We start from the raw sequence: 11905 nt of genomic DNA, 5'->3' as shown, positions 1-11905 counted from the left end.
ATTTGTTCTGGTAAAGAAAACACATTTTTTATTATACTGAACAATTGATATTTTTCTGCGTCGTCTCTTTCATCAAATATTCATCGTTTTCACCATGACAAATTGGGATTCCCATAATAAATCTGACAGCGTTAAACCATGATTTGCGTATATCGAATATAATCAATACAGACAATAGAAAGTGGACACAATTGTACGGGAATCCCACTATAACCCCTTTATTGTCTGACTTCAATACATCTATCGTTATATTGTCTCCTAACCAATATACAGGACGATTGTTTAATGGTGTAAAAGTTGTGAAGATCATTTGTCAATTCCAAACAACCTGTATAAAGTTATTATATGTTATACAGGTTGATCGGAATCTCTATAATATGTTAGAAATATTTTTTTTTTGTAATGCAACAGACCAATAACTGCAAGAAATACAAAGTCTGATATAAAGTTATTCTAAATTGGTAAGTTGATAATCTAGTTCACGGACCCTTCCGCTCCGTGAACTCAGTAACGATGAAGCTGTAAAAGCCTTAGGGCTAACAGCATTAACATCTTCAGAAACAATAGATGATAAGTTGAAGTAACAGAGAGCAAGTTCATATAGCGTTAAATAGATGGCTATTGGAGTCTTGTAGTTCTGGACAAGAGACCACAGACCTGCAAACACAACGTGGGAAGTCTCCCTACAAGGACCCCACAAAGGACCTTTTTGAGGTCGTTGTAAGGCGCTGGATGTAGCCCGCTTCGGACCAGTCTTTACAAAAATCTACGGTGGAGACTAAAATCCTTGTGGATTTTCTATTCCTGAAATTATAACGAATTCGAATTTTAAAAACGCATTTTCTTACTATATTATCAACACGTTGTTTTATTATTTCCAAAACCATTGGTTTTTGGATAGTATGTACCATACATTAGTGGATCGAATATTAACTAGGTACGACGGCATCCACAACGTGGAAATTCTTCCCCGACGCCGTTTCAGCCTATCGCGTGCTCCGCAGTATCGAGGTGGGCGCGGTTTTGGTCCAGATCTTTACGGGGCACGGGTGGTTCTTCGAGTACCTTCACCGGTTTAAGCTCAGGGAGGACCTCTCGTGCTTGTGTGAACCGGGCGTGGTCCAGACCATAGTTTCCAGCTGGTAGACCGCTGCCCCGCATTCGACGGACTCTGAGTCGACTCCAAAGGCCGGTTAGGCACTAAGATCAGCGAGGATTCAATAGCCTCGCTAATTTAGAACGATGAGATGCGATATGAATTCCTTAAGCTTTACAAAGAAATTGTGACACAACTAATAAAAAAAGTAAAAATTCAAAATATTAGCAAAATAAAAATAATTGTAAACAATAATAACATCCACATAAATTAAATTATGTCAAATAAAAATAAAAACTGAAAAACTTGAGCAATGAGGTGATGGATGTAAAGCATCGAAAAAGAGGGAAAATGGAATGAAAGGGTAAGACAGATAAAATTTAGGAAGTTAGGAAAAGAATGAAAGATCTTAAGACGCATGGTAGAAGAGCGCGAAAATAACATAATATACTTGAAAATATTAATTAAAAGAAAATTAAAAGTCACTGTCCCAAACTAGTTAGGGGTACGAGAGGCCAGGGTCATAAAAACACAAAAAAACATTAACAATACCCCTTTAAGGCTTTTAAACAATCATGCCGTAGTTTTCAATATTATGCGTTTATGCGTGCAATATAATGTGTAAATAAAGATAAATTAAATGTAAGATAAAATTAAAGAATAAAAATAAATAAAATGTACCTAGCCACCTTAGAGTAAGAAGATGATGGAAGAAAGGCGAGGAATGAAAGATATTGTGACGCGTAAAAGAGAGTAATAAATAAAGAAAATACTGAAAAAAAAGTATTGAACAATAAAGTCCCTAATCCCAAAAAGTTAGGGGTACGAGAGGCCCCCAATAACGGGGGCCATAAAAAAAAATATTATGCGTTGTCCGTGTTTAAGAATTTAAATATTAAATAATTACTGAGCATAAATCCCTTCTGGATCAAAAATTATCAAAAATAGTTTGATAATTAAAATTCGCATCAACTCACACTTTTGGCCAGGACATATTATTATGAAACAATGAGCTGCTTTCGTCAGTTTATGATTAAAAAAGTTAAAATCTCTCTTAATGCGGTGTACATTGGCATACGACATGACAGCGTCTGCCAAGGGAACCAATAAACAGATCTAACGTCTCTTCTCTGCATTATAAATATCAGTAACTGTAATTACATAAAAACATAGTTTTTTTTATGATTAATAATACCAAAACATAGTTTGAATTTGGAATATAAGTTAGTATCTTGAATATTTCTCGGTGTACTAAAACTCGCTCGTTTTGGCAACAAAGAAATTTTTAAACCCATTTTTGAGATAATTTTTATTTCCGAAGGTGGTCGGTGGTTTACTGTGGTGGAAATTGAAATTCTCGGTGATTATATAAACCTGGAACAAACCATCCAGCTTGATAAGTCCAAGAAGATGGACAGCGTTCGGATAGCTACGAAACCTTTCTCGACATACTGCAATGTTTGAAGGCTTTTTTGTTTGAAGATCTTTGACCAACGTGTGTTTCCGGTGATGATATACGGATCTAAGACATGATCACTTACTTAGGACCTCATAAGAGGTCTGAAGATCACTCAGAGAGCAATGGGCTGCGAAATCTAACTGTTGTGTGACTGTTAAAGTCCAATCGTAGCAGAAATTTCATAAAAAATAAACATATTTTTTCTATGGTTTATAAAACATAAAAAATTTGTAGCTTACGTTCGAGTTTTGAATATATATAAGTTAATAAAAATTGTATGGAAATACTCGAAAAAGTGCGAAATTATATGTAAACTAAAATTAACTTCAAATGCAAGTGTTCAGTAGTGCATGTCCTGTGGTACAATGTAAATTGACGCTTTTACTGTTAATTTTATTAAAAGGTGCGGCAACAGGACTCAAAAAGCATCATCCGCGAACAGGCTGCGAAAAAGGATCCACCACAGCTGGAGGGTAAAGCGCAGGGAGCCAGAAACACACTGGGGGTATCTAGGAATCCTGTAGCTAAAGTTTAGTAAAAATCGAGAACAAAATTTTTTACATGATTTTGACCTCCAAAAAAACCAGTAAAAATTGTTGGATTTTGCTCCAATTACCCGGGGGAGGAGGGGTTAGTTTGTGATACCCTGGAGCTTTTTAATATCAAATGTAAATTAAAAATAATCTAAAACTCTATTCATATTTTTAAATTACTGGAAGATCGATCCTTACGGAATATAATTTGGGTATTTCATTTATGATCAATCATCTACGTTATCAAAATTCCCCTCTCCATTAACAAAGTCTTTTCCACTTAATAATAATCTTTGGTTAAGTCAGATGTTTATGTGAACACAGGGTAATTGGTTATATGTATGCTTTAAAAGCGTGAATGGTGCACTCTCAATTGTTTAAAAAATAAAAAATAACGTAACGTTTTAAAAATTCAGAAAATTATGTATTAAACTTAATTATTATTTATTATCTGTATTTGCAGACTTTGAAGTTACTGGCCTGTCACATTCTAATTTAAAATAATTAATGTAACAAATTTTAGAGTGAATATTTTATATAGAATGATAAATAGATGTAAATGATTTTTTTTGTTCTTCATGAAACAAGATTAGTTTTGAAATCGATTTTGAGTAAACAGTTTTAAAGAGCTTATATATACAAGACAATTTCTCTCAACTTTGTAGGTACCTATATGCTTAAAAATAGAAACAATCATTAGTTGTTCTAAAAACAGAGAAACGACATTTAATGTTATTATTTAAATCGGCGATTCCTTTTGAAACTTTATTCTACCATATTTTTTATCACTTTGACCTTACAAAAAATTCACTGCTTTACCGACCGCAGTGGACGCCATTATAATACCATTGATAACAGCGCCATCTATGAATTGTCAAATTTAAACAGCCACTGCTTTATCGACATTTAATAAGCACCGCACAATTAATCTTATTATTAGAGAAACTAGTTTCTTTATATATAAGCACTGCAATGCATAGCCATCAACCAAAGATCGTAACCATAACCGAATCTTGCGGTACCCGCATAAAGCGACACCTCTCGGCCTTCACTATATCGATCCAACTAGTAATAACTTCTAGATCATTTGCTATCAATTAATATATGGTATACCCTATCGAAAAATGAATAGTATAAGAAATAATAAAAATATAGATAATATAGGAAGAAAAAACTTTTCAAAATTCTAATTACTACGTATTAGAATTATTGCTTACTATCCCGGAGTTATTGGCCTGGAGAATTCCAATTAAAAAAGTAATGCAACATATTTTAGAGTAATTACTTTATACAGGATGATTTGAAGTAGTTGTGAAAGATTTGAAGCCTTTTACTGGCAAATGAGCTATACATTCAAAGCTTTTGCACCTGTTACGAATCGTTATGTATTCTTTAAACTGGTTAGCAAAGATGTCACTCTAAAAAACGCGCGAAGAATGACATCTCGAAAACTCTAACACTGTCACTTCTGACAGCTGTCATTTTGATGAGATTTATACATGTTCGTCTGTACAGTTAGCGTTTTTAAACGGTTTTATTTAGTTCGACCTGTACGGAATTTATTTGTTTATTTATTTGGGTCACAATTAGAAATTGAAATTTAAGCACCTTCCCGTTGTCAAATTGATCTGAAATTTTTTACACATTCAATTTAGATTACAATACAATATAATAAAATCAATAACATTATAAATCTAAGATGGCCGCCGATACAAAATGGCGGATTACATATTTTTCCTTAACCCCCTCAATATGGGTATCAAATGAAAGGGCTACACTAGTAAAACACGATGATTATGTCAAAATTTAAAATTCAAGATGGACACCGTTCCAATATGGCGGACTAGGTACATATTTTTCCACAACCACCACAATATGGGTATCAAAAAACGGTTTAACTTAAAAGTTTTTTTAATGTATTTTTAAATGTCTTACTCGTGTAACTAAAGACCGTGTATAATAAAACAAGTTCCTAGGTACATTAAAATCTAATATATAAAATATAAAAGTGGAAAAATGTGATGAAGAAATAATAGTAATGCTTTGAAGGAAAAGTGTAACAGTTGTGAAGGGTGACCCGAAAATATCAGCGGCATTATTATTGAAAGAACCTGATATATTTTGGGTAATCGAAACGCGCTGAAACTTTTGGGACCGGATGTAACCCTCTGTGTTATGCAAATGGCGGTCCCGCGTTACGACCGCCGCCTCAAGTCAAAAACGCGAGGACTTCGAATAGCAACTGATTGGAATTGTTCCTCAATATTCATAAATATAACGAAAATACATCATAAAAACAAATAAAATATTTTATAATTATATATCAGAAACATTATATAATTTAATTACTTACATGTGTTTGTTTAATGGGATATATGACTCTAAAATGTGTATAATTAGATTATTTTTAAGGCAATTGGTTTTGTCTGCAGGGAAAAATAGTAAAGATTAATTAATTTTAATATGAAGTAAACCTAATTTTGGTAAAATTTTGTCTTGATATATTATTGTTACAAAGCACAAGTTACAGAACCCTCTAAACCAGAGTTCCCCAAACTTCTTTGTGTCGTAGACCCCTTGCCATGTTTTTCCGTGTTGGGTAGACCCCCTACTTACCTGATATTAATTTCCTGTAAATTTCTAACTGTAGTGAAGTTTAGTGTTAAAAATTTAAAGTAAAAACACATGTTACGTAACATATTAATAATTTTTTACTTCATATGTACTTTTATAAATAACGTAAATGTTTTGATATTATAAGATAGTGTGATGTAAGTAAATAGGGACTATCAGTGTATGTGTTGAGATCCACTATCGTGGACCCCCATTTTCGTTTCATGGACCCCCAAATTTTTTTTCGCTGACGTAGACCCTTTGCAAGTTGTCATAGACCCCTAGGGGTCGATATAGACCACTTTGGAAATCACTGATCTAAACAATAAACACTGAATCCTAGGATCAAGAAGTGCCGTAAACAAGTGTGACCTTGAAGTTATTTATATGTATTCCCCATGTCGACAGTTCAGTGTTGTTTTTCGAGTTATAAGATTTAGGTCTACGATCAGTGATATAAAAGTGACTATTTGGTAAGTTATTCGGACAATGATTTCTTGAGCAATTTGGAAGAGAAGTTTGGACTAAGCGAAAGTATACTTTGTGTTAAAGTAGGGTGACCATCTGATTTGTGAATAAAGGACTCCTTGTTAAACAGTAGTGTTTCATTCCGAGTCTGATTTCACAGTACGTAACATTATCAATACGTTGATTGTTATTTCTTAAACTATTGACTAACTTAACTCTCCTTTTATAAAAATATTATCTTTAGGTTATTTAATATTTCTGAGACTATTGTTCTATAAATTAATTGACAGTAAAGTGCTTCACGCTTTTAAAGCTTACATGTGTAATCAATTACAATATATTTACGTAAACTACTGTATAAACCAGAGTTCCCCAAACTTTTTGTATCGTAGACCCCCTTGCCATGTTTTTCCGTGTTGGGTAGACCCCCTACTTACCTGATACTGATTTTTTGTTAATTTCTTTGTTTGTCAAAAATTCGTATTTATAGAGTGACGAATTGAACAAGTCAGTGCAAGGTAGCGAAGCTCTGAGACTGCGACTCTCAGGTTTTTACAAGTTCAAAATGTATTGCAAACAAAGCGAATACCAACATCCTACAGCTTACACAATTTTATAAACATATATAATAATTTTTTTACTTCATAGGTACTTTTATAAATAATGTAAATGTTTTGATATTATAAGACAGTATGATGTAAGTAAATAGGTACTATCAGTGTATGTGTTAAGATCCACTATCGTGGACCCCCATTTTCATTTCATGGACCCCCAATTTTTTTTTCGCTGACGTAGACCCCTTGCAAGTTGTCATAGACCCCTAGGAGTCGATATAGACCACTTTGGGAATCACTGGTCTAAACTAAGGATTTATTCGGAATTGGCAAATCATTTATGTTTTTGGACTGTGGAATCGAAATAATATTCCTCGAGCATTGATCTTCTCTTTTTTTTCTTTTGAGCTAATGGATCTAAAGCATAGTCTCCCCCAAAGGTCGCCCCACAATGGCTGCCCGAATCCAGTGACTTCCCAAGATCTTAACTATGTCGTCAGGGGGCCTACCCACGCCCCGTTCACCAGCTCATGGTCGTCACTTCGAAACCTATCAGCTCCAACGACCATCAGTTGCACGAGCGATGTACCCACTGCCACTTCAGACGGCCAATTCTTCGAGCTGTATCAGTGATCTTGGTTCTTCTGCGGATTTCCTCATTTCCAATTTGATTTCGCTGCGAAAATTCAAGCATCGAAAACACTAACTATCAATAAGGAACACCAACTATCTTTATCACAAACACGAGATACTACATAAGGGAGCCAGTAATAATGCATTCGAGAAATGAAAATATATAAAGCCTCTTGAGAATTACGATCTTAGTAGTTTATGGCCGGATGAGTCCAGTTTTCGCCAAACTTCGGCAATGCATCTCACGGTGTAATGGCTAGCTGCAGTTGTTTTAGTTAAATTACGAAACAGACAAGAACAAATCGATATGTTGTCTGATATCCCGGAGTATACAACAACCATAGCCGAATATTAAAGTATAATCAAGGTTGTATTAGCCAGGAATGGTAGCATAAGATTATGATGATTAAATTTCTATAATATAAATAGAAAAGTTGAAATAATATAACATAAATAGATAATAGATTAGTGTATAAGTTGTAAGCTAATGTTAATTTCTTATAAAATATAAATTAAATAAATAAGAAGTAAATTAAAGAGATGTAGAAATGTGAAACAAAAAAAACTAACAAGCTATACAGGGATAAATTACACGCGTTTTAGGGTACAGGTTTATGGCGACAATAAATAATTAAAAAAACCTCTCTTCTCCCAGCATTAACTATTTCTAATGTTATTGAATATAGAAAATTTAAGTACAATCTCATAACACATTGGTTGGCAAAATACGACTTTAAAATCGCATGTGTCACTTTGGCTCCTCATGTGCGAATCTGGCACAGATATCCACTAACGCAATATTTTAATTTAAAATTAAAACTTCATAGGAAATAAATAGATATAGATATCCTTAGCTATAATTTATGGCTATTTATTATTTAGGCTTTGGCTGAAAAGACGAATATCAATTTGGTAGTAATGGGTATAAAAGCTAATTAATGATTAAAAAAAAATTATTATTAATTATGAGTAAGAACAAATTAATTTTTATTTGTTATATCTGTATCTATATAATTTTCAACAATAACAGATCGATCGATCCGCCTTATTTAAGCGCCTCTTCAGTTTAGAAGTTTTACCGCTTAATCCATCTCAAAAAAAGTTTTCATAAACTGCGTCTTAATTCTTCGACTTGTACCATAAACCGTAGAGACAATTTACTTATATTTTTTACTTAATAATGCTTTGAAAATTACAAACTCTACAAATACAAAGCTATTTTATCTAGCAGCAATGAAACGCGAACTTCATTGTCGTGGTCGTCTGGGGTCGACGTGTACAGATAATTAATAACCAATATTAGAACACTTCACGCGACACATTCCCGTGCCCTTCCACACAAAATATATTGAACTAGTTACCGCCCTATTGCTAAAACTTTTATAGGTTATATTTAAATGTACTGTATAGAGTGTTTGAAAGGAAATCTTTTACGTCCAAGTGATTTTTAATCTGTATTAATCATAACCTGACAGTTGTCTTTTACATCAAAGAGCTAAATTAAAAACTTAAGCTATTGTAAAGATATTTTAGGCTAATCATTTTAAGGTTATATTATTTTATTGTTTCTTTATATGAAAAGAAGTTGTTATTTTAACTCTAAAAGCTTACATTTTCGATTTAATTTAATGCTTTTACTGTACATACTAAAAATATATACATAGTTGCAAAATAGTAAAGAAAAATCGAAACAAGTGGTTTTATCTAGGTAGCTATCGTGTACATATAGACAAAACATACATATACATACAAACATACATATAAATACACACATATATATCATACACTTAGTCATATACTTATAATTAATACAGTTTAAGACCATAATAAATAAAAACACCAAACTAAGGTAAATAATTTAAAGTGAAAGTCTAAATTATTTTTATTCTATACGTAACTCAACCAGCATTCATACAAAATTGTATTTACGCATTAAATGTAGCTTAGGAACTGACGTTATTGAAATGCTTCAAATATTTTTTTTCATTTATTTATTTCATTTTACAAAAATTTAAACATGAATGATAATAACTTAAAAGCTTGTGTAAAATTGTGACTGCTATGGAATACGTGAGACAAATAAAATCATTTTTAAACGGTTTTATTTAGTTCGACCCGTACGGAATTTATTTGGATCAAAATTAGAAATTCAATTTTAAGCACTTTCCCGTTGTCAGATTGATCTGAAATTCGGTACACACATTTAATTTAGATGACAATACAATATAATAAAATCAATAACATTTTAAATATAAGATGGCCGCCGATACAAAATGGCGGATTATGTATTTTTCCTTAACCCCCTCAATATGGGTATCAAATGAAAGGGCTACACTAGTAAAACACGATGATTATGTCAAATTTAAAATTCAAGATGGACGCCGTTCCAATATGGCGGACTAGGTACATATTTTTCCACAACCACCACAATATGGGTATCAAAAAACCGTTTAACTTAAAAGTTTTTTAAATGTATTTATTATAACTCATAGATGCCCACTACATGGCATTAGTCTTCCCCAAAGTTATTTATGAAGGTATACACCATAATAGCCTCGCTTGGCAAACAGGTTGGCAAGTTAATACAAGTTTGATTATTAAACTAATATTGCAATCTACAATATAACAAAATAACACTGTTAACAATTTCAGTTGTTGCAAGTTGTGACGACAGCTCATGAATAAATCGTAGGCAGTCGGGTGTGAAATAAATTACAGATAATTTTCCAATCCGCGGCCGACGCGACCTCGCGTCACGGCGGATGGAAGCCGGCTCCGGATTACCTACGCACCTGTCGGAGCGACTTGGGTTTGACAGGATTTTTATTGGATCCCTATTTCCCTATTCAATAAGTTTGCATCGGCATTACGCGGTGAACCCGAGCCCGAAATGTTTTATCCCTTGTAATGGAGTTACGTGAAACGGAACGGACTTAATTATAGTCTGTGGCAGACGCCACACGCTATTTTTCAAAAAGCAATTTGATGCGTCAAATTAACAAACATTTTATGATTAAAAATTATATATTCGTTATTTTCTAAACAAACTTTTATAATAGGAATTTTTTTTATGTATTTTAAATTGGTGGTATAATCTTTGTAAAGAAGTAATAAAACTACAGCAAATAACACAATTAAAAATGTTAAGACTTGATGGCACGTCTAGCAATTTCAATAATTCTTTCGTATAATTCTATTTCTTCGAAAACGTCAGATGTTAATACGAAAAGTTCTTATAACTGTGATGGGCTTCGATATTGGAAAAAAAGTTAAAAGACTATTTATTGAATAATCTGTATTTTTAAGTTGAACTTCCGCTTACTGTAGGCTATCTATAATATCGGCTTGACCAACCCCTCACTGACGTTTTAATATAATTTCGGGGTTCTCACATAGAATATATAAATCATGTTTTTTAAACTTTTGATTGCTTTGCTAAATATAAATACATTTATAAATATTTCGAGAATAATACTGCAACAATTTAATTTTAATTAACAGAACAACGTTCCGAGCCGTCGGTAGATTATTACTTATAATGTTAAAATAACCGACGATTCTAAAGCGCATGTAAATGCGTATTTGAATAAAGATATTTTGAATTTGAATTTTAATTCTGGAACCGCCGAAGCGTTCGGATGGTTCAAGACATTGGTTACGCTGTCAGTTGAATAAAAAAGGATTCTCTAAAAGTGTTATATTATTAATTTCCAAAATTTGCTGTAAGCAGAAAATATGTTAATTTCTAGTAAAGCTATTTAAAACACTAGTAAGGCTAATTTCTCTGACATATTGAAACTTTTTTTATCATTTATAAGCGAAGCATTTGCTTTCTGCCTCTCCTGATATTAAGCGATGACGAGGTTTACGACGGTATATGCTAACCTAGAAGTAACCTATTCACTCTTGTCTTAAAAACTCCTTAGTTATTTGGCTGGAAACAATGAGATAGGTTGTTCCTTGGCTGTTCGCACTATAAAAGTAGTAAGAAATGCTTAGTGCGGGTAGAAAGAGCTTCAACCGTGTACGAGTGTCGTCAATCCGTGCGTCTTGTTGCCAGATGAAAGAAAGGAAATGGGGGAATTATTTGGTGTGAACGTAAACTACTTGATAGGAATGCTGTATCCACGAGTTAATGAGATTATAAGTGATAAATATAAAAGTCGACCCTTTATGTTAGGCTATCTATTGAATCACAGAAGTTTATTATTAGATATGACAGTTTGTTTGAACTGTTATATTTAATATTACTGGAATTTGGACAATAGGGATAAAAACGAATCACGTTTTCAACTTTAATGATGCAACACAATCTTTAATATACTTGTTTATTCATTTAATATTAAAAAAAGTTTACGGGCTAACATTAAAAGGACATTGAGAGAAACAATTATAACAGATTGCTAATAACAAGCTTCTACAGTAATACAAAACTTTAGATGAAAGGTAATTGCCATACAATATTAAAATCCCTTTTTTAGATATTACATTCAATTGTAAGCGGTATTTTTTAAACAAAAGAGCAAATATATTAACGGATCCATTATGA

This window comes from Battus philenor, unplaced genomic scaffold (genome assembly GCF_028537555.1).
Source record: "Battus philenor isolate CCGP_79_NKW_IND1 unplaced genomic scaffold, ilBatPhil1.0.hap1 SCAF_4, whole genome shotgun sequence".
In the NCBI taxonomy this organism is placed as follows: Eukaryota; Metazoa; Arthropoda; class Insecta; order Lepidoptera; family Papilionidae; genus Battus; species Battus philenor.
Note: the sequence above shows the minus strand (reverse complement) of the source record.